A 22221-nucleotide genomic window follows, 5' to 3' on the forward strand; every position below is an offset into this window, starting at 1 on the left:
TTGCAGAAGATCTTGGTTGTTCACAGTCATCTGTGTCTAAAATCTGAACCAAATACAAACAACATGGGAAGGTTGATTAAGGCAAACATACTGTTAGACCAAGGAAGACATCAAAGCGCCAAGCCAGGAAACTTAAAGCAATATGTCTCCAAAACAGGAAATGCACAACAAAACAAATGAGAAACAAATGGGAGGAAACTAGAGTCAATGTCTGTGAACGATCTGTAAGAAATCACCTAAAGGAAATTGGATTTACAAACAGAAAAGTTAAACAATAAAAAGATGACTGCCTGAAGAGAACATGTAAATTTCCACAGTCATTGATGATATGGGACTGCATGTCAGGTAAAGACACTGGGGAGATGGCTGTCATTACATCTTTAATAAATGCCCAAGTTTAAATTGTAATTTTGGAAACTTTTCTTATCCCATCAATTGAAAGGATGTTTGGGGATGATGAAATCATTTATCAAGATGATAATGCATCCTGCCATAGAGCAAAAACTGTGGAAACATTCCTTGAAAGTAGACACATAAGGTCAAATGACATGGCCTGCAAATAGTCCGGATCTCAATGTAATTGAAAATCTTTGGTGGAAGTTGAAGAAAATGGTCTATGACAAGGCTCCAACCTGCAAAGCTGATCTGGCAACACCAATCAGAGAAAGTTGGAGCCAGATTGATGAAGACTAAAGTACTGTTTGTCACTCATTAAGTCCATGCCTCAGAGACTGAAAGCTGTTATAAAAGCCAGAGGTAGTGCAACAAAAAAATAGTGATGTATTGGAGTGTTTTTTTGTTTGTTTGTTTTTCATGATTCCATAATTTTTTCCTCATAATTGAGTGATTCCATAATTTTTTCCCCCGTTTGGTCTTGAAAAGTAACCGTTACTGGCTAGCACTTTATGTTTTCATGATTTTTTTTAGTGTTTCTTAAAGCCAGAAAGTTGACATTTGAAATGATTTTAGTTTTGTGCCATGTCTGTGATCTGCTTTTTTTTAAACAAAACTAGACAACTGAATGAACATCCTCAGAGCCAGGTGAGTCCATATTTTTTGCCAGGGGTAGTACCAGGAAAGGGACAAATAAACAAGGATGGGGGAGATATATACCAGACATGTATACCAGGCGTCACCCTAGATGTGGGTTACACCAGGAGCGGAACATATATATATTTGGCTTTTATTGATACAAAATATATAAGGCTGACAAAGGTTGAAAACCTACCCTCTATTGACTTGGTGCCACATTACCTTTAATGCGAGGCTCTACAGCAAGGTACTGGGTGTTTTGGGATTATATTATTTATCTGTGGACACTGCCTTATTTATATATTTACTGTGCATTCTAGTATCAGTACCTACTTAAAGAGTACACTAAAGTAGTGAATAATGAAAAACTTCCAATACACCAAAATATCAGAGATGTTACAATACAACGATTGAAATCAAGACACCCACCCATCCAAACTGAAATCACCTTGCATGAACAAAACTTCAATTTAGAGGAGAAATGGCGAGAACTTTGGGTCAATATAGTAGACGGTGATCCCCAAATGTTCCCTAATTTACAAAACCCTCCACCAGGCTTCAATCTACCAAGGAAAACATGGGTTACTCTAAATCGTATCAGAACAAACTTTGGCGTCTGTGCAGATTTTATGTATAAGTGGGGAAAATCTGACTCTCCGACCTGTGACTGTGGAGCAGATCGTCAAACTATCCAGCACATTGTTGAGGAGTGCCCCCTGAGATCCTACCATGGTGACAAGAAGGATTTCTATATTGTAAATGATAACGCTATTGCATATATAGAAAATCTTGATATTCAAATTTGATTTTTATCCTTTTGATATTTTTCAATCACTGTCTATTGTCTGGTGTTTATTTTTATATGATGGTAAGATATACGTTCATACGATTAAATAAATCTAGTATCAGTGCTCTGACACTTCATTGGAGATAAGTACAGGATTATTATGTCCATACCCTTATTTCATCCATTCTTTTTCTCTTGTCAATCATGTTTTTAACCTTTGCTTTTGTCAGCCTTTCATGTTTATATATAAATAGCTGGGTGTGCACAATTTTTTACTATGCAGCTTTTTTCCTCTCATGTTACAATTCATTTTTTGCACAGTTTTTGTTAGCGTCCCTCCCCTTATTTATATTTATTACACAGTGGTGCCCACTACTTATTTCTTAACAAAGTGTTGCAAGGAGCAGTTTGTGTGTGCGTGTGTGTGTGTGTGTGAGGGATGCTAAACAGAGGGGTAGGGTAGTGTGTGTGGGGGGGTATTATACAGAGGGACAGTGTGTGTGGGATGATATTATAAAGAGTGGCAGCTTGTGTGGGGGAATAGTATACAGAGGGGCAGCATATGTGAGATATATCAGAGAGGGGCAGTGTGTGTGTGGGATATTATACAGAGGGGCAGTGTGTGGGGGTATTATATACTGGGGCAGTGTTTGTGTGGGGGATATTATATATATAGGTAAGTGTGGGAAAAATATTATGGAGAGGGGCAGTGTGGGGGGTGTATTATTGAAAGGGGCGGTGTAGGGGGTGTATTATAAACTTCCTAAACTTTCTGAAGCATGGGCCTCCCCAGCCTGAGAATTACGGAATCCAGCTGTTTGCTTTACCTTGGGTGGTATGGTATGGTATGGTACATATTAAAACAGCCTTACAATGGTTTGAATTTCTGGCTCCATATTTCACCATCCATTACACCTTTGATCATGAGACTACTTTCATTTTATAGACAATCATCTTGGCTTATACATAAATTGGACTTGCAACTATTTAACATATGATTAGTTGTGCAGATTAATGCCATGTTATTGCATTGTTATGGTTTTGCTCCTGGTGCTTGAACATTTTATTACTGTATACTACAAATTGCAACCTGCTCTTACATTTCCTAGTAGCTCAGTGTTTTGTTAGGTTGAATCCCAAATGAACGGTTACTGTTTCGATCCGAGGAGCAACCATTAAGAAGATTTCCCAAGAAAAGAGAAACAACATCACACAGCTCATTGATAGTGATCTCTCAGGAAAAGAAAATTGCCAAACTGCATCATGTAAGTGCCATGGCAGTTGGAAGAATACAAAATGAAGTCCGTTCATCCATTCAAAAGCCAAAAAGTGGATATTCAGCCAAAAATTGAAGTCAACAAGTTGGCTCATCACAATGTCTAGCAGCTCTGGTGTGACCAAGATGGCAGTGGAGGTGGTTTGTATGCTTCGCAATAGTGAGATCTCATACGTCCAAGCAAGCCCTGTGTGGTGCTCATTACACAACTCTGGAATGGTGGCCTGAAAAAAGGTGAAGAAGCCTTGACTTCAATATCCTCATATGAAACGTCAGGTCGAGTTTGCAAAAAAGTACAAATAGTTGACAGTAGAAGATTGGAAATGAGTGGTTTGAAGCAAAGAGATGAAAGTCAATAGACTAGGCTCTGATGGTCGCAAATAGGACTGCAAGAAATAATGGAAAAAGTGGCTAACAGATCGAGAAATTTGAGGAACTGTCAGGTTCACAGCCAAAAGCATTATATACTTGACCATGATTGATGCTGATCTCAATACTGAACTATATGTGCGTTTCCTACATGACAAGTTATTTCCTACCCTCGAGTACTATGTCTATGAAAATGACGACGTAGTGTTCCAGCAGGACAACAACCAAAAGCATATGTTGAGATTGGCGAACAAATGGTTAAATGACAATGAAGTAGAGGTGCTGGATTGGCTCCCATAGTCCCCAGACTTCAACCCAATCAAACAATTGTGGGTAAAGTTGAAGAAAAACTCTATTCATACCCAAGTGAATCAACCAGAATGCACTAACATTGAGAACACCTAGAATAGAATTGGGATCAGATTTTGGTGGAGACGTGCTTGAATCTAATCAAAACCATGCCCAAGAAGTTGAATGCCAAAGGAAGAGTTACAAAATACTAACAAAATAATAAAAAACTAAACTTTAGATTTTTAGAGGCAAAACAGTAGCAATACAGTGACATGACAAGAGTCTGAATAACAAATCATATGCTAAATAGTTGCAAGTCAAATATATCTAGGAGATAGCCAAAATGATAGTCTATAAAATGAGGGCAGTCTCATGGTCAAAGCTGTAGTGGATGGTGAGATAAGGAGCCTGAACGTCAAAAGTTGAAAACATTGTTACCTTTCTGCTTGTCAATGTTTGCTTAGAAGTTCATTCAGGTGTGAAGCAGAGGGGAGCGGCCTGGACCCATCTTGATCACTTAATCAAAGCTGAGCCGCTATATTACTATTAGTGATTATTATTATTATTATTTATTTTTATATCGCCATTCATTCCATGGCGCTTTACAGTGAAAGAGGGTATACATACAACAATCATTAACAGTACATAACAGACTGGTATAGGAGGAGAGAGGATCCTGCCCGCGAGGGCTCACAGTCTATAAGGAATGGGTGATGGTACAATAGGTGTGGACAGAGCTGGTTGCGCAGTTTTGTACTGGACTGAGGGTTATTGTAGGTTGTAGGCTTGTTGGAAGAGATGGGTCTTGAGGTTCCTCTTGAAGCTTTCCACGGTAGGGGAGAGTCTGATATGCTGTGGTAGAGCGTTCCAGAGTATGGGGGAGGCACGGGAGAAATCTTGTACGCGATTGTGGGAAGAGGAGATAAGAGAGGAGTAAAGAAGGTGATCTTGTAAGGATCTGAGGTTGCGTGCGGGTAGGTACTAGGAGACTAGGTCACAGATGTAAGGAGGAGACAAGTTGTGGATGGCTTTGTATGTCATGGTTAATGTTTTGAACTGGAGTTGTTGGGCGATGGGAAGTCAGTGAGGGGATTGGCAGAGTGGCGAGGCTGGGGAATAGCAAGGAGAGAGGTGGATTAAGCGGGCCACAGAGTTTAGGATAGATTGAAGGGGTGCAAGAGTGTTGGAAGGGAGGCCAGAGAGCAGGAGGTTGCAGTAGTCGAGGCGGGAGATGATGAGGGCATGCACTAATGTTTTTGCTGAATCTTGGTTAAGGAAAGCACGGATCCGGGAGATATTGTGATAAGCGAGGATGCTTGGCACTGCTCAGTACTCGAGGTCTGGGTGCTCAGCATGGTAGATACTTGATTGAGTATCCTTCTGCTCGGGCGCGATGCTTGAGTTCCCACCCTGCATGTTTGGTGGCTGTTTTTCACCCACTAAGCATACAGGCATTGCCTACCAATCACGGTAATGCCGTAATCATTATTGTGCTTGGTCTACAGCATCATGTCTTTGCGTCTACATAAGACATTATGCACAGTGCACTGTACCCAAAAATAGTGTAGGGAGAGCTTCTGCTGCAGAGGGGATAGCATATTAGAGTGATTGAAGCCTTACAGTCCTTGCTGCTGTAACATAAAAAAATCTATTATATTCTCTAGTAATACTACTCTTATCTGGATTTAGTGTAGGGCTATCTGCTGGAGAAGGGATAGTGTACTAGAAGCATGTAAGCGGGGATTCTAACCTTACAGACTTTGCGGCTGCAATTTAAAAAAAATATATTCTATTCTCTAATAATACTGCTCTAAGCTTAAATTAGTGTAGGGAGAGCTGGTGGAGAAGGTATAGTGTATATGAGACATCCAGGCAGTGATTATTGCCATACATTCCTTGCTGCTGTGACATTAACACAAAAGTCGTTTTCAGGGCTAATTCAAATCTATTCTTTTCTCTAATAATACTGCTCTTACCTGCAGTTAGTGGAATGAGAACTGCTGGAGAAAGGGTAGTGTATTAGAGAAAAGTAGGCAAGCCTTATAGACCTTGCTGCTGCAATGTAAAAATATATTCTATATATATATTCTATTCTATAATATCACTTTTAGTGCAGTGCAGGCTGCTGGAGAAGGGTCATGCATTAGAGGCCTATAGGCAGGGATTCTTGCCTTACAGACCTTGCTGCTGCTACTTTAATGCAAAAGTCCTTTTTAGGTCTAATTCAAATCTGTTCTATTTTTTAATAATATACCACTCTTAGCTGCAATCAGTGCAGGGAAAGCTGATGGAGTAGGGATACATTTGGAATGGCAGTATATAGGCAGGGTTTTTTTCTTTACAGTGCTGCTATAAGGCAAAGAAATTTAGTGGTGTCTGGGGACTGATTACCACAGGATGGCTGCCGCTATGAGGTTGCAGAAAGCCTCAGTGTCCACATGCTGAAATGAGAACATTTCCAGGTCAAATAGTCAGAACATGCAAGCACAAAGCACCCTTTGTAGTTTCTTTCTCCATCGCCACCTGGTTCACATGCAAAACGTCCTCTTTAGTTGTGAGCAGCATGCTTTTTAGTAGACACAGAAGCAATATGGTTACACTGATTATGATGTCATTGCTTCTCACCGTCTTGGTTGATTCCTCAAAATGTTGTAGAACATCACAGATATCAGACATCTATGCCCACTCATTTGTTCTTATTTATGGAGTGTGACCGGAGTACAGACAGGCATGTTGTAGGTGGTATTCAACTACTGCCCTCTGCTGCTCACAAAGCCTTGTTAATGTGTCGCCCAGGGTTATGGGGTATTCAGTCCTGGGTGGTATATAACTGGGGAAATGTCACTTGGTGGCCGTTGCCCGGTTCCGTGCCCTGGGTGCTTTTTAAAATGGGTATATTTACAGGGGAATTAAATGAAAGTTTATCACGTGACACCACTTGTGGTTTGTGGCTATGTGGATGGAGCCGCCGCTGCACTGTTTTCACTACTGGGGCTGGTGCTAGTGGCAGCCTGGATGTTAGGCCCTCTGCAAGCAGGGCCAGGCCCCAGTAGCTGACTTGCGGAACAAAGCACACATGTGGCGTACCTTCACAAGTAGGTCAGGCAAATCTAAAATCTGTGTAGGTATTCAGAAAGTGCTGAACTACTAAGTTGAGCACGTAGATCAGGCATGGTATGTGTGCAAACTTGCCAAGCTTCAGAGTTGCCATCATATTATGACTATTATCACACACGACCATGCCTGATTCAGTGTCTAAAGCAACAAATCTATCTGGCCTCATATACCTTTCAACAACTCTGAGGCGATGTGGTCTTTGTCACCTAAACAAATTAGTTTAAGCAGAGCCTATTGCTGCTTTATCGAGGCAGTGTTGCAGTGCTTACAGCTTATGACTGATGTGGACAATGTGTTTCCAGATGACAATTCAGAGATGAAGAAGAAGGGGGTGCAAGAATTAGTGTATGAGGTGGATGCTGGAGGAAACTGTGATGTAACTAGGGCACCCAATCCTCTATGTTGGTAACATGAGTGCCATTGCAGGGTCTGACTCGGTCCTGGCCTTTAAAGGTTCTTCCAGTATGACATTAGTAGAGTTCCTGGCCAAAAGAACTTGTCCATGTGTTGGTCATTAACACTAGAAGTCCCAGAGAGGAGTCATTTAACATTTCTACCTTTGGAACCCAGAGATGGGTCGAATGACCTGAAGGATTTTAGCTAACATCCTATAATCACCGTCTTTTGTTCTGTAATTAAGGTCATTACTGTCGCACCACAGGAGGTTGTTGTTTTCCATTGAGTTTAGCCATTTAGTTTCTAGTTAGTTCTATTCAGTTTGGACTAAGGGTCATTTGACCCTATTTCAGGACTTCAAGGGGGAGCTCGAAATTTCTGGGACTTCTAGTGTTAAGTGGACCTTCCCAGTAACTGCTTTGTATGAGTGAGGGCCACCTGATGACACTCCAACAATTATGAATGAGAGCCACCTGATGTTCCTCTAATAATTATGAGTGGGGGGGGGACCTGATAGCCCTCTAATAATTGGGAGTAAGGGCTGCATGATGACCTTTTTTATATGGTGTACGATGAGGAGGAAGAAGACAAGAAAAAAAAAGAAACTATAATCTGTATACCCTTTTTTGAGTGGAAAGGTGTGTATAGGAATGTACCAGAAAAAAAGGATCATTTGATTTGGCTTTATGTTCAGCTGCTGTCACATGGTGGGATTGTGAAGTCTTGGCCTATCCAGGCATTGTTCATTTTGAGGACAGTCAGCCTGTCAGCATTTTCTGTTGACAAGCAGATTCACCTATCAGTTATTATGCGACCGGCAGCACTAAAAACTCAAGGAATTAACTTAAGCAAGGAGGGAGCTTTGACTGAGGCCTGCAAACCTCAGATTTGGCTCAACTCCATGGACGATACAAATTATGAGTGAGGGCCTCCTAAGCAGGCCTGTATTTTGCCTTCATGCTGCCCTAGGCACTTTAAGTGGTCGCGCCCCTTAGTGACAACATAAAACTGAGTTTTCTCACATGACATCTGTTTAAGGCAGATCTACTCTGTAAAACACTTTAAAAAGTATCAATGAGAAACGAAGGGCACTAACCCCCCCAATGGGGATCACCACAGGCACATCAAAACATAGCATGAGTATAAATATACTGTGACTGTCACACTGCCCCTAATAAACTAAAACACCACACTGCTGTAATGATGAGCCAGGGGAGCCTCCGGCCTTGTAGTCGTGGCTGTAGTTTTCAGGCTTGTCCCTGGCTTCACCACTACCTCAAGGTCGGGAGCTGACTTGGTGGGGCAGAGTGTGATGGTGCATTTGCCGGACGATGTAGAAACGATCTTCAGGCAAAGGTTGCTGGTAACAAACGACATCTTTTATTGTACAGATCAATCCGGCAGTAAAATCAGGCACTTTCGGTGGAGCTGGGGGCAGCCTGCCCTAACGCACCCTCTTGTGGGGATATGCCCGGGGTACTCCACTTCGCCGGGCTCCCACTCTTTGGTTTCACGCACACCGGACACACACCAGTTGCTTCACACCCTGAGGTTACGTTCCCCTCCTTACTCTCCGGCGCCCCCTGCTGGTTCCGCTCAGACACTCTGCCCCTCGATGTTCTCACTCTTCCATCCCGGATCCGACTCCTCGCACACACACACACACACTCCCCTGTGATTCAGCCGGCTCCTCCTCCCCAGTGGCGACAGCCGTCCCACCCGGCCACTAGGGGTGCCCTATCACAATATACAATAATAAAAGTCAAACATTTTTATTAATTACAATTCCGGGTTATCTTAGCTTTCTTTTGCAGGGGGTCTGCTCACCCACTGCATACCTCCCCTCTTAAAATCCGAGCCTCCCGGCAAGGCTCTATCTATAAACACATAAATGTAAACACAGACATACATGGTGATAACCTTCAGCCCAGTCCTCGGCAGCGCCCGGCGGCTTAGCAGCGCTCCCGGTCTTTGCTGGCGCCCGGAGGCTTAACAGTGCTCCCGGTCTTTGCTGGCGCCCGGAGGCTTAGCAGCGCTCCCGGTCTTTGATGGCGCCCGGAGGCTTAACAGCGCTCCCGGTCTTTGATGGCGAGCAACAGGCATGTAAAACTTGTAACGAACTGCAAACTCTTCGCCCTGCAGAGGAGTCCCTGGCTCAGTCTGGCAGCGAACTCTCTCCGGGCTTTAGCAACTGGAACACAAACTTCTGCCGGTCAATCAACAATACCGGTCTTCATACAAGCCGTCTGAGGCGATCTACTCCGGAGGCCAGGACCGCTTCCATTCGGCCGCCTGGGCCTGGATGTAGGCACCCAGGGACTGCCCAGGTTGTCGGCGTACCCTCCGGAAAGATACGGGAGCGAAAGGGGGCTCCGATGACGTGGCCTCTTCGGTTCCCGGCGGGGGTGGTGGAGTCGCTACCCGGGGTGGTTGAGGCACGGGTTGCGGCACATCCAGGACGATTACCGGACGATTGGTAACGCTCTGATTAACCGCCACCACCGGGGTACTCTTTTCCGGGTCAGCGGTCGGGCCAGACTGCATCTCCGGTGTGACCGCCAAGGTGCGCCTGGAATGAGAGGCATCGGTCGACATCGGTTTTGGCTGGTTCCGTCGCCGCTCCTGGTGCTCCTCCCATTCCAGCTCCTGTTGCCATTGGGCCGCTTCCCGGGCGGTCGGCATCCGGGTCACTCCGACCGCGAAAAGGCCGCGGCTTCCCGCCTCGGGTAAAAACTGCACTTTCTCACCCGGATAAAGTGTGTGAAGCCGCTTCGGTAGACCCTCCACGTCCAGGTGTACCCGGTTGTAAAAATAGTCATCTCCGGTACTCACTTCCCGGATAAACCCATAGCCTTCCTGCTGATTGAATTTCACCACTATACCAGTGGTGAATTGCAGTGCCAGCTCTTCACCGCCGGGACCGGACATCATTTCCCGGACGATGGTCTCCGCAAGCAGCCGCTCTTGGACGGGGTCTGGTACCGGAGACGGAGCCCTTGGATACGGTATGGGAGACGGGGTTACAGGGTCCCAAAAGAAGCCCCGGTGGTCTTGTTCCAGCCTCTTGGCAAGCACTTCGGCTGGCTCCCGCATGGGGACAGATGGTGCTGCGGCTGTGGCGACGGGCTGAGGTGTCTCCAAGGGGGAATAAGTAATCCCCAGGGGCCGGTTCCCCACCGGTAGCTGGGTGGCATAAGTTGCCCGTACCTCCGTGGTAGTGCCTCCGGTTGCCGCGTCCCAGGTGGTCAGCCAGGTCACCTTCTCCGGACGTGCTGGGCCTCCTGGCACGGTCGGGATATCAAGCAAGGACGCTTCTGCTGCGGCAGCGTGCTTTGGACGCTCCCGGCCTAGGCTAGTCAGGGCCATGGCGGTGGCGAGTTCCTGCTGTTGGCCGGAGGTCTCCATCTCTTTATCTTGCAGTGTCGCTAGTAATGGCGGCGGGGTCGATGCTGAGACTGGAGGAAGTGGAGGCGGGCCTATGTTTCCCGCTCTTGGGCATGCTCCACCCCCAGCCTCACACATCATCTTGACTCCTCCGCGGCGGTTCTTCTTTTTCTTCAAAATACCGCCCACTTCATATTTCTTTCTTCGTGCCCTGGGACTGGCGCCTCCCCTCTTTGGGCGGAGTACTCCGTACTTCTTCTTCGGCACCGGCCAGCCCCAGGCTCTTCTTTTGGCGCCAATTTTCCGCGCCCTTTCTTCCTCAGCTTCACAGACGGCGGCCATTTTGCCGCCATCTTGTGCCCGGTCCAACGCCTTGGGCACTTCTTCCTCCCACCATGGGACTGGAAATCTTCTCTCATAGCCCGAATACGGTGCACTCGGCACCACTTGATCTCCGGCTTCTCGGGTCCCTGGCAGGGAATTCGCATCCTGCCGACTACGCCACATGTAATGATGAGCCAGGGGAGCCTCCGGCCTTGTAGTCGTGGCTGTAGTTTTCAGGCTTGTCCCTGGCTTCACCACTACCTCAAGGTCGGGAGCTGACTTGGTGGGGCAGAGTGTGATGGTGCATTTGCCGGACGATGTACAAACGATCTTCAGGCAAAGGTTGCTGGTAACAAACGACATCTTTTATTGTACAGATCAATCCGGCAGTAAAATCAGGCACTTTCGGTGGAGCTGGGGGCAGCCTGCCCTAACGCACCCTCTTGTGGGGATATGCCCGGGGTACTCCACTTCGCCGGGCTCCCACTCTTTGGTTTCACGCACACCGGACACACACCAGTTGCTTCACACCCTGAGGTTACGTTCCCCTCCTTACTCTCCGGCGCCCCCTGCTGGTTCCGCTCAGACACTCTGCCCCTCGATGTTCTCACTCTTCCATCCCGGATCCGACTCCTCGCACACACACACACACTCCCCTGTGATTCAGCCGGCTCCTCCTCCCCAGTGGCGACAGCCGTCCCACCCGGCCACTAGGCGTGCCCTATCACAATATACAATAATAAAAGTCAAACATTTTTATTAATTACAATTCCGGGTTATCTTAGCTTTCTTTTGCAGGGGGTCTGCTCACCCACTGCACTGCCCTCACTTATAAACCACTGTATACCCACCACACCTTCCTCGAAATATGATCTGCACATTGTCCTCACATCATGCTGCCCCCTCCTCACAGTGTCCCATGCATGCTGCCCCCTACTCACAATGTCCCATGCATGCTGCCTCCTCCTCACAATGTCCCATGCATGCTGCCCCCTCCTCACAGTGTCCCATGCATGCTGCCCCCTCCTCACAATGTCTCATGCATGCTGCCCCCTCCTCACAATGTCCCATGCATGCTGTCCCCTCCTCACAATGTCCAATGCATGCTGCCCCCTCCTCACAATGTCTCATGCATGCTGCCCCCTCCTCACAATGTCCCATGCATGCTGCCCCCTCCTCACAATGTCCCATGCATGCTGTCTCCTCCTCACAATGTCCCATGCATGCTGCCCCCTCCTCACAATGTCCCATGCATGCTGTCCCCTCCTCACAATGTCCCATGCATGCTTCCCCCTCCTCACAGTGTCCCATGCATGCTTCCCCCTCCTCACAGTGTCCCATGCATGTTGCCCCCTCCTCACAATGTCACATGCATGCTGCTCCCTCCTCACAATAATTAGAACAACCAGAGAAGTGTAAATGGACTTCATTAGGAGTAAAAGGCAACAACTTCAATAGAGATGCACAAATAGAAAGGAAATAGAAGTCTTTAAATTTGCCTGCGTATTATTATATCCCATGGTCAATGATTAGAAAACAATAAGCGCTATAGTGCACATAAAAAGTTTTATTAGACACAAGATACATGGGGTATATCATATAATAGGATGTACAAAACAGGTTTAGACAGAGACAGGCGAAACAATCCCCATATGGGGCCACATGCAGGGTAATTCCTATGTTATCTCCCTGATATATAAAATGCTGAGTGCTAAATCCAAATCTATGCATAGAAACAATTGCCAGCCTTTACTTAGTGCAATATACTGAACAGGGTCAGATAGTCACAGGCTAGAAAAACCAATACGCCATAGAAAACAACACCAGCACTAAGGAATCATACAGGGAGCTTACCAATGGAGACAAATAGCATGTGGACACACATGGCGACAAGTCCCAATGTCCCATGCATTCTGCTCCCTCCTCACAGTGTCCCATGCATGCTGCCCCCTCCTCACAGTGTCCCATGCATGCTGCCCCCTCCTCACAGTGTCCCATGCATGCTGCCCCCTCCTCACAGTGTCCCATGCATGCTGCCCCCACCTCACAATGTCCCATGCATGCTGCCCCCTCCTCACAATGTCCCATGCATGCTGCCCCCTCCTCACAGTGTCCCATGCATGCTGCCCCCTCCTCACAATGTCCCATGCATGCTGCCCCCTCCTCACAATGTCCCATGAATGCTACCCCCTCCTCTCAGTGTTCCATGCATGCTGCCCCCTCCTCACAGTGTCCCATGCATGCTTCCCCCCCTCACAATGTCCCATGCATGCTGCCCCCTCCTCACAGTGTCCCATGCATGCTGCCCCCTCCTCACAGTGTCCCATGCATGCTGCCCCCTCCTCACAGTGTCCCATGCATGGTGCCCCCTCCTCACAGTGTCCCATGCATGCTGCCCCCTCCTCACAGTCTCCCATGCATGCTGCCCCTCCTCACAGTGTCCCATGCATGCTGCCCTCTCCTCACAGTGTCCCATGCATGCTGCCCACTCGTCACAGTGTCCCATGCATGCTGCCCCCTCCTCACAGTGTCCCATGCATGCTGCCCCCTCCTCACAGTGTCCCATGCATGCTGCCCCTCCTCACAGTGCCCCATGCATGCTGCCCCCTCCTCACAATGTCCCATGCATGCTGCCCCCTCCTCACAGTGTCCCATGCATGCTGCCCCCTCCTCACAATGTCCCATGCATGCTGCCCCCTCCTCACAGTGTCCCATGAATGCTGCCCTCTTCTCACAATGTCCCATGCATGCTGCCCCTCTCCATGAGCTCCTAATGCTGCCTTCCTCTTTTCCATAATGACACCTCCATTTTGCCCCACTCGTGCGAAAACACCCCCCCACACCACTCTTGATATTGACTCCCCTACATTGCTCCACTCCATACTGAGCCCACACATGCTGCCCCTTCTCCATAATGAGCTCCCAATGCTGCCCTCCTCTCATTCTGAGTCCTTACACTCCCACCCATCGATTTTGTCATTGCACTATCCCCTCAACCCTTGTCTCCTGTCTCTAGCATTAGCCCCTATCTCCCACTCCCCCAGCAGCAGCCTCTCTCCCCCCCGCCTCCAGCAGCAGCCTCTCCCCCAGCATCAGCCTCTCTCCCACCAGCCTCCCCCAGCCTCAGCCTCTCTTCCCTCAGCATCAGCCTCTCTCCCCCAGCTTCAGCCTCTCTCCCCCTAGCCTCCCCCAGCATCAGCCTCACTCCCCAGTCCACGCCAGGATCAGCCTCACTCCCCAGTCTCCGCCAGCATCAGCCTCACCCCCCATCCTCCTCCAGCACCAGCCTCTCTTCAGCCAGCCTCCCCCAGCATCAGCCTCTCTCCCCCCAGCCTCCGCCAGCATCAGCCTCTCTCCCCCCAGCCTCCGCCAGCATCAGCCTCTCCCCCCCCAGCCTCCGCCAGTATCAGCCTCTGCCTCCCCCCAGCCTCCGCCAACATCAGCCTCTGCCTCCCCCCAACCTCCGCCAGCATCAGCCTCTGCATCCCCCCCAGCCTCCCCCCAGTCTCAGCCTCTGCCTCCCCCCAGCCTCCCCCAGCATCAGCCTCTGCCTCCCCCCAGTCTCCCCCAGTCTCAGCCTCTGCCTTTCCCCAGCCTCCCCCCAGTCTCAGCCTCTGCCTCCCCCCAGCCTCCCCCCAGTCTCAGCCTCTGCCTCCCTCCAGCCTCCCCCCAGTCTCAGCCTCTGCCTCCCTCCAGCTTCCCCCCAGTCTCTGCCTCTGCCTTCCTCCAGCCTCCCCCAGTCTCAGCCTCTGCCTCCCTCCAGCCTCCCCCCAGTCTCAGCCTCTGCCTCCCTCCAGCCTCCCCCCAGTCTCAGCCTCTGCCTCCTTCCAGCCTCCCCCCAGTCTCAGCCTCTGCCTCCCTCCAGCCTCCCCCCAGTCTCAGCCTCCCTCCAGCCTCCCCCCAGTCTCAGCCTCTGCCTCCCTCCAGCGTCCCCCAGTCTCAGCCTCTACCTGCCCCTCGTCCACTATCCTCACATTGCAGCCTCTGCCTGCCCCTCGTCCACTATCCTCACATTGCAGCCTCTGCCTCTGCCTGTCCCTCGTCCACTATACTCACATTGCAGCCTCTGCCTCTGCCTGTCCCTCGTCCACTATACTCACATTGTAGCCTGCCTGCCCCTCCCCCAGAATCCTCACTTCACAGCACTGGAACTCTGCCAGCGGTTACCTGCTCTTGTGCCTCCCGCCTCCTCTTGCTGCTGCTGCTCTTCCTACGGTGTCCGTCATCCTCCTGCTGCTGCTGGCTCCGGTGAGTGTTCTGTCCTCCGCGGCATCTGCAGCATTGGATGTCACAGCACGGAGCTGATTGGCGCGCCTCTGACCTCGGAAGTGCAGGCACTTCCAGGGTCAATCAGTTTTCTGTGCCCGGTGGCGCCCACAGTTTATCTGTATTCGCGTCTTAAAGACGCAGGTACAGATAAATGGAAGTGCGTCTCTCACCGCCGCCCCCCCCCCCTGGCCCCCTTCCCCTCCGAAAACACAGCGGATTTAATAGACTGTCAGGAGGGGGAGAAGATGTAAAAAAAAAATATTTTTTTTTGCAGCCAGAAAGTGCCGCCTTCCCACAAAGTGGCGCCCCAGGCACGGGATCACGGGTACCTAATGGTAAATACGGCCCTGCTCCTAAGGGCCCACTAAAATATATGTGTGAGGGCCACCTGATGGTCTTCTAAATATTTAGAGCAAGGGCCACATGATGAACCTGTTAACATGGTGGAGGAGGAGGTAGAGGACAAGAAAAAGAAGAAACCAAGAGCCATATACCCTTTTTGGGAGGGAATGGGTGCATGGGAATACACCAGAAAAATAGGAACATTGTTTTGGCTTTATGTTCCTGTGTTGTCATCTGGAAGCCCGGCTATTAAGGTTCACAAGCTGCATTTTTGTTGTAGCATTTTTAATGATTTTTATGCAAATTAAAAGCTAATTTTTACAGTACCAGCAAAACCTATAAGATTTCTCTAATGCACAATTTTTTTTTTCCTAACTAAAATGGAAAAATGCTGTGTTTTTGAAAAAAAGCTACGTGTAAATATAAACTAAGAGGTGAAGGAGGCGTTTTTCCTGCTTTTTTTTTTATTTACGTTACATACAAATCATTATACAGGAAAGAATGTTTCCTAACATTTTTTAGAGTAAAATCCATTTTAATCTTAGTTTTTTTATGCTTTATTGTCAGTCCTTAAAAGTGGCGTAATACTCTGACAACATTGTTCCCATCAGCGATCTAGGAGTCAGATATGTATCCAAGTGTCTTCCCCACGGTGTTCCCATTCCATTTGAGCACTGTTTCCATCCATTTCAATGATTTTCCTGCTCCCTCCCCAGACCTCCTGGGAGGGTCTTCTGGAAAAATACTCAAGTTTCCCATTGACTTTCATCATACTCGTTACTCAAATCAAGTACCCGAGCGTCCTATCTGGTTGATTCGAGTACCGAGCATTTGAGCATGTTAGTGCTCGCTCATCACTAATTACTACCGTATATCTGCAATCTGGAGGTTGTATACACATGCCTGAAGTCTGCACATGAGGACATATCCAGGGCTGTGGTTTCTACAGCTATCTGCACAGTACATTTGTACAAGAAGACATGACACAGTTAATAACCACATTACAAATAGTTTCCTTTGCATGTTCACTTCCAGTATAAGGTATAAAGTTTGCTTTGATCTCCTGTTGCTGGGGTTTTCTTCTGTGTAATTGCCTGCAGGAGGCCTTGTTAGGAAAAGGCTGGGACTTGGGAAGCTCTGCTTACATTTACAGATATAAAACCAGATGGCTTCTGGCTGAGATTACACGATGTTTGTAAAGGTTTGGAATGCATCAAATATGATACAAATACAAAATGTGGTGAAGGGAGAAAAAGCATTTACCATGTTTTTATTTTTTAAGAAACTCAGCAAAATATTACAAGTTCACTGTTAATTGCGTTCAATGATTTACGATTAGTGAGTTTAACATACAACTCTTACCACGTGCACTGCAGCAAATACTTAACCTGCGTACATACCCTTCAACTATGTTCACATGCTGCGGTTCTGAAGCTTTTTTTTAATAAAAGCTGCACTTTTTAGATTAACAGCTAAAGCTGTTTTTACCGCCAAGAGAACAAGTTTTGGGTGCACACGAACGAAACGTAGGCCGCTTTCACACTGCACTGTGACCTCCCTTCAGTGGTCCCATCGAGGCTTCTGTCTGAACCCCCCGCAAAACGGGTTTTGGACACATGCGTCAACAGGGCCATTGACTATAATGGTGCAGATGGAGTCACCGTGTGCTCAGTCTTGCACTATTTTCGGGTATATAGGCTTTCTGTGCCTGAAAATAGTGCAAGACAGGGTATACGGGCATCAATGGTCCGTTAGTGCATGCGTCCAAAATCTGTTTTGCGTGGGGTTCGGACAGAAGCCTTAACGGGACCACTGAATGGAGAGCTGAACACAATGTGAAAGGGGCCTTAGGCTGCTTATCCATAGGTTGGTCTGATGTGCATGCAATTCTAATAAATCACTGAGAATCACCATCATAATGTGCCGCCCCCACGTCAGCAGCAGGGCTGCTCGGATCCACAGTGTTTCGAGGGGTCTCCGGACCCAGGAGTCGTGCGGACACTCAAATAAAAAGGGGATGTAATATGTACAGGGGATTGTTGTAGATAGTTTGTGACGCCACCCACGGTGTGTGGTAAGGTGGAGTACTACCGCTGCTGTTGGGGAGCACCCGGGGAGATGGAATGGCAGCTGGATGTTAATCCCTCCGTGGGTACGGGTGGATGCCCTGGGGCTCAGTGTCCATAACACGGGAGGTGATGGCTGCTAGTGGTGGTGCACCGGGCCGGACCGAAGGGTGTTGGTGTACTCACAATTAAATGATTGCACACAAGTGGGCTGGTAAACAAAGGTGTCAGTGGCCGGCTGCCGCTTCAGGGTGTATACGGTTCCCACACCCGGCTGGTGTACCAATGTCCCTTCCTCCGGCACTTTGTACTTTTCTTCGATTTTGAACAACCTCGTGTGGAATGGGGAAGTCCCCTCCCAGTTCGGTTTTGGTTGGGAGATGTGCCCGCGAAAACTGACCCTTGGGATCTCAGTGGGTTGTTGCAGATACCCTATCACCCGCGGTGGATTGCCGTTTCGCTCTATCTGGGCTAACACTCTGGAACAACGTCTGGAACCTTGTCCCCGGCCTGGTTAATTAGAGAAGGGGCTTGCAACCGTCTTCTAACTAGGGTCCAGGTACCCCGCCTGTGCACGGTTTCCGGACCGGATCTCCGCTGTCGGTAGCGGCAGGCTCCAACCCTGCCCCTGTCCACTTTGGATTTCCCCCGACCGGACTCCCGTCGCCTTTGGACACGATCCACTGCTTGCCACCTAGCCAGTAGACCAGAGCCACTATCCTAGCTACCCTTCACTAGGCGCAGACTTCACTTCCACTTACACTCCGACTTGAACTTGCACCATAACTCCACTCCACTGGTTCCCTCCTCCTGGATCCTCAAGACCCCTTGGTGGGCGCTCCCAATCTGCCTGATCCCGCCCACTGGTGTGTCCTTCCTACCCTGAGGGGGGGTGGCTAGGGTTGTATGTCAGATGGTACTTGATGTGGGATGGTGTTGTGTGGGGTGTAGTATGTCTCTGTGACCACCTGGCATCGCCAGAGCGTCACAATAACACCTCCACTACAATATATATTCTGCTAGTACTTCATGCTTACAACCACATATCCAAATTTCATGCTTTCAACACATCTGTATTTTTGTAGTTATTCAACTAAAAACAATATTTGTCCAGGACCAATGTCCTAAGGGGTATATGAGCTAGGCAATTCTCCTTCTTGTTTCTCTTGAAAAATTTGATTGCAACATAGACTACAAAACACCCTTGTGACCATTGTGACTGGGTTTTTTTCTAATACTGTGTGTTTTGTGCCTTTTTCTTTTTGCTACTTTTTAAGTCTATTTTATAGGTTCCTGTCTGCTTTTTTTGTTTGGTTTGTGGAGTTTAGAAATTACAGAGGTTTTCACCTGATTCATCAGGTGCTAATTTTTGGAAAGTCTGAAAAATTGGCGCAACTCCACTCCTGTCCGGTGTACTTTTGAGCATGTCAGTACATTGTCCAAATTTTTGCAGCATTTTGCACGTGAGCATCATGGTGCCAAAAAGTTATAAAACAGTTCAAGATAGTCAAAAACAGTCTTTTTTTTCTTTCAATAATCATCTGCACCAGTTTGAAAAACTGGACGCTAAAAACAGCAACTAATACCACAAGATAAAAAAGGAAAGTGACTTAAAAAAGACGCAAACGATTAATCAGGGCCGTAGATTTTTACATTATTAAAATATCAAGAGATGCTAGGATGTATTGGGTAAAACGTGGCCCTGCAGATGGACCACATACAATTTCAATGTTGAAGAATATATAAATATATATACCATGTTTTCGGACTATAAGATGCACTCCCCCCCCAAATGTGGGAGGAAAGTGTGTGTGTGGGGAGCGTATCTTATAGACTGGATGTACTTGGCTCGCAGTGATAGTGGTGGGGGGAGGTGGCAGAGCAGCAGTTGAGTGGGTCAGAGGAGACAGGATCAGAAGAGGAAGCAGCAAACTGGGGGTGTTGAGGAAAGGTGAGCAGAATCATTTTTTTTTTATGTGTGCAGCCTATTGTGTGCAGGATAATGGGATGCATATAAACTAGGATGGGCCCATGATGGCGGACATACAAGTACATCTCAATAAATTAGAATATCATCAAAAAGTTAGTTTATTTCAGTAATTCAATACAAAAAGGGAAACACATACCGTATTTTTCGGACCATAAGGCCCATTTCACACGTTAGTGAAAAACAGTGACGTTTTTCACTGGCGTGTAAAACACGCACATGTCCCTGCGTGTGCTGTGATTCACGGCACACGTGGGTTGTCTAAGTGCAATCTGGGCTCCGTTCTCCGTGGCTCGTGATTGCACTTAGAAATCAACTGACCTGCGCCCGCTCCCGCTCTCCATGGTGCTGAATCCTCCCGCGATGCAGCATCCGGCCGGCGGAGACCCCTGCAGCAGCTGCTTCCGGGTCGGCTGTGATGTGCATCATTAAGATGCGCGACAGTAATCAGCCGGCTTAGAAGCAGCAGGGAGGACGGGCTGCAGAGAGCGCAGCTGAAGCCGGGTGAGTTAAAATGTTTATTATTTTAAATGCACGTTTTTTTCTGGCACATGTTTCACGGACCACACCACTGCGTGGTCCGTGGAACATCAGTGATGCCAGAAAAAAATGGACATGTCTCCTTGCAGCAATCACGCACACGCGGGTACGCTGCACGGAGACACGTGCAGTGAAAAATCTCTGACATGTGAGCAGACCCATTCATTATAATGGGTCTGCATATGTCAGTGATTCTGGTACGTTTAAAAAACAGCACAAACGTACCAGAATCACTGATGTGTGAAAGGGGCCTAAGACACACTTTTTTTTCCTCCAAATGTTGGGGGAAAGTGGGGGGTGCGTCTTATGGTCTGACTGTGGCTGCGGGGAATGAGGGTGCTGCGGTGGAGCGGGTCATCGGGGACACGAGCAGGCTGTAGCAGCCTGCCGTGACCACGTGAGCCCGCTCATTTAATATGCATGCCCATCCTCCCGCCCATCTCTCAGCGCTGAACCCGGCGCTGACAGGTGGGTGGGGTGATGGGCAGGGATAAACAGTCGGCCCTCATGATCACCCCTGGCAACTGCAGCCTGGAGTGATCATGTGCGGCTGTATTCACTGGCCCCCGCGCATCATCATCAGTGCGGGGGGCAATGAATCAGTACACATTACTCACCGTTCCCCTGCAGCATCGCGATCTCCTGTCTGTGCCGGTCAGCTGACTTGCGTGGAGACTAGTGGCGCGCACACCGATGACGTCGTCGCTGTGCGCACATGTCCACGCTGCCGGCACAGACCACCGGAGGACATCGCGATGCCGCAGCGGAACGGGGATGGCTCCACTCAGCGGCGCTGCCGCCGACATAGACGGTAAGAGGAGCGGTGCTGCAGGGAGAGAGGTGAGGTAAGGTGAGTATGAACATTTTTTTTTTTTTATGTGCCACAGGATGCGGCCATACACCAGGATGAGGGCATATAGCAGGATAGGGGTATATTATGAGCAGCATGGGGAGTATATGAGCAGGATGAGGGTATATAGCAGCATGGGGAGTATATGAGCAGCATGGGAAGTATATGAGCAGCATGGGCAGTATATGAGCAGCATGGGGAGTATATGAGCAGCATGGGGAGTACAGTTAGGTCCAGAAATATTTGGACAGTGACACAAGTTTTGTTATTTTATCTGTTTACAAAAACATGTTCAGAAATACAATTATATATATAATATGGGCTGAAAGTGCACACTCCCAGCTGCAATATGAGAGTTTTCACATCCAAATCGGAGAAAGGGTTTAGGAATCATAGCTCTGTAATGCATAGCCTCCTCTTTTTAAAGGGACCAAAAGTAATTGGACAAGGGACTCTAAGGGCTGCAATTAACTCTGAAGGCATCTCCCTCGTTAACCTGTAATCAATGAAGGAGTTAAAAGGTCTGGGGTTGATTACAGGTGTGTGGTTTTGCATTTGGAAGCTGTTACTGTGACCAGACAACATGCGGTCTAAGGAACTCTCAATTGAGGTGAAGCAGAACATCCTGAGGCTGAAAAAAAAGAAAAAATCCATCAGAGAGATAGCAGACATGCTTGGAGTAGCAAAATCAACAGTCGGGTACATTCTGAGAAAAAAGGAATTGACTGGTGAGCTTGGGAACTCAAAAAGGCCTGAGCGTCCACGGATAACAACAGTGGTGGATGATCGCCGCATACTTTCTTTGGTGAAGAAGAACCCGTTCACAACATCAACTGAAGTCCAGAACACTCTCAGTGAAGTAGGTGTATCTGTCTCTAAGTCAACTGTAAAGAGAAGACTCCCTGAAAGTAAATACAAAGGGTTCACATCTAGATGCAAACCATTCATCAATTCCAAAAATAGACAGGCCAGAGTTAAATTTGCTGAAAAACACCTCATGCAGCCAGCTCAGTTCTGGAAAAGTATTCTATGGACAGATGAGACAAAGATCAACCTGTACCAGAATGATGGGAAGAAAAAAGTTTGGAGAAGAAAGGGAACGGCACATGATCCAAGGCACACCACATCCTCTGTAAAACATGGTGGAGGCAACGTGATGGCATGGGCATGCATGGCTTTCAATGGCACTGG

This window comes from Anomaloglossus baeobatrachus, chromosome 3, assembly GCF_048569485.1.
Source record: "Anomaloglossus baeobatrachus isolate aAnoBae1 chromosome 3, aAnoBae1.hap1, whole genome shotgun sequence".
Lineage (NCBI taxonomy): Eukaryota > Metazoa > Chordata > Amphibia > Anura > Aromobatidae > Anomaloglossus > Anomaloglossus baeobatrachus.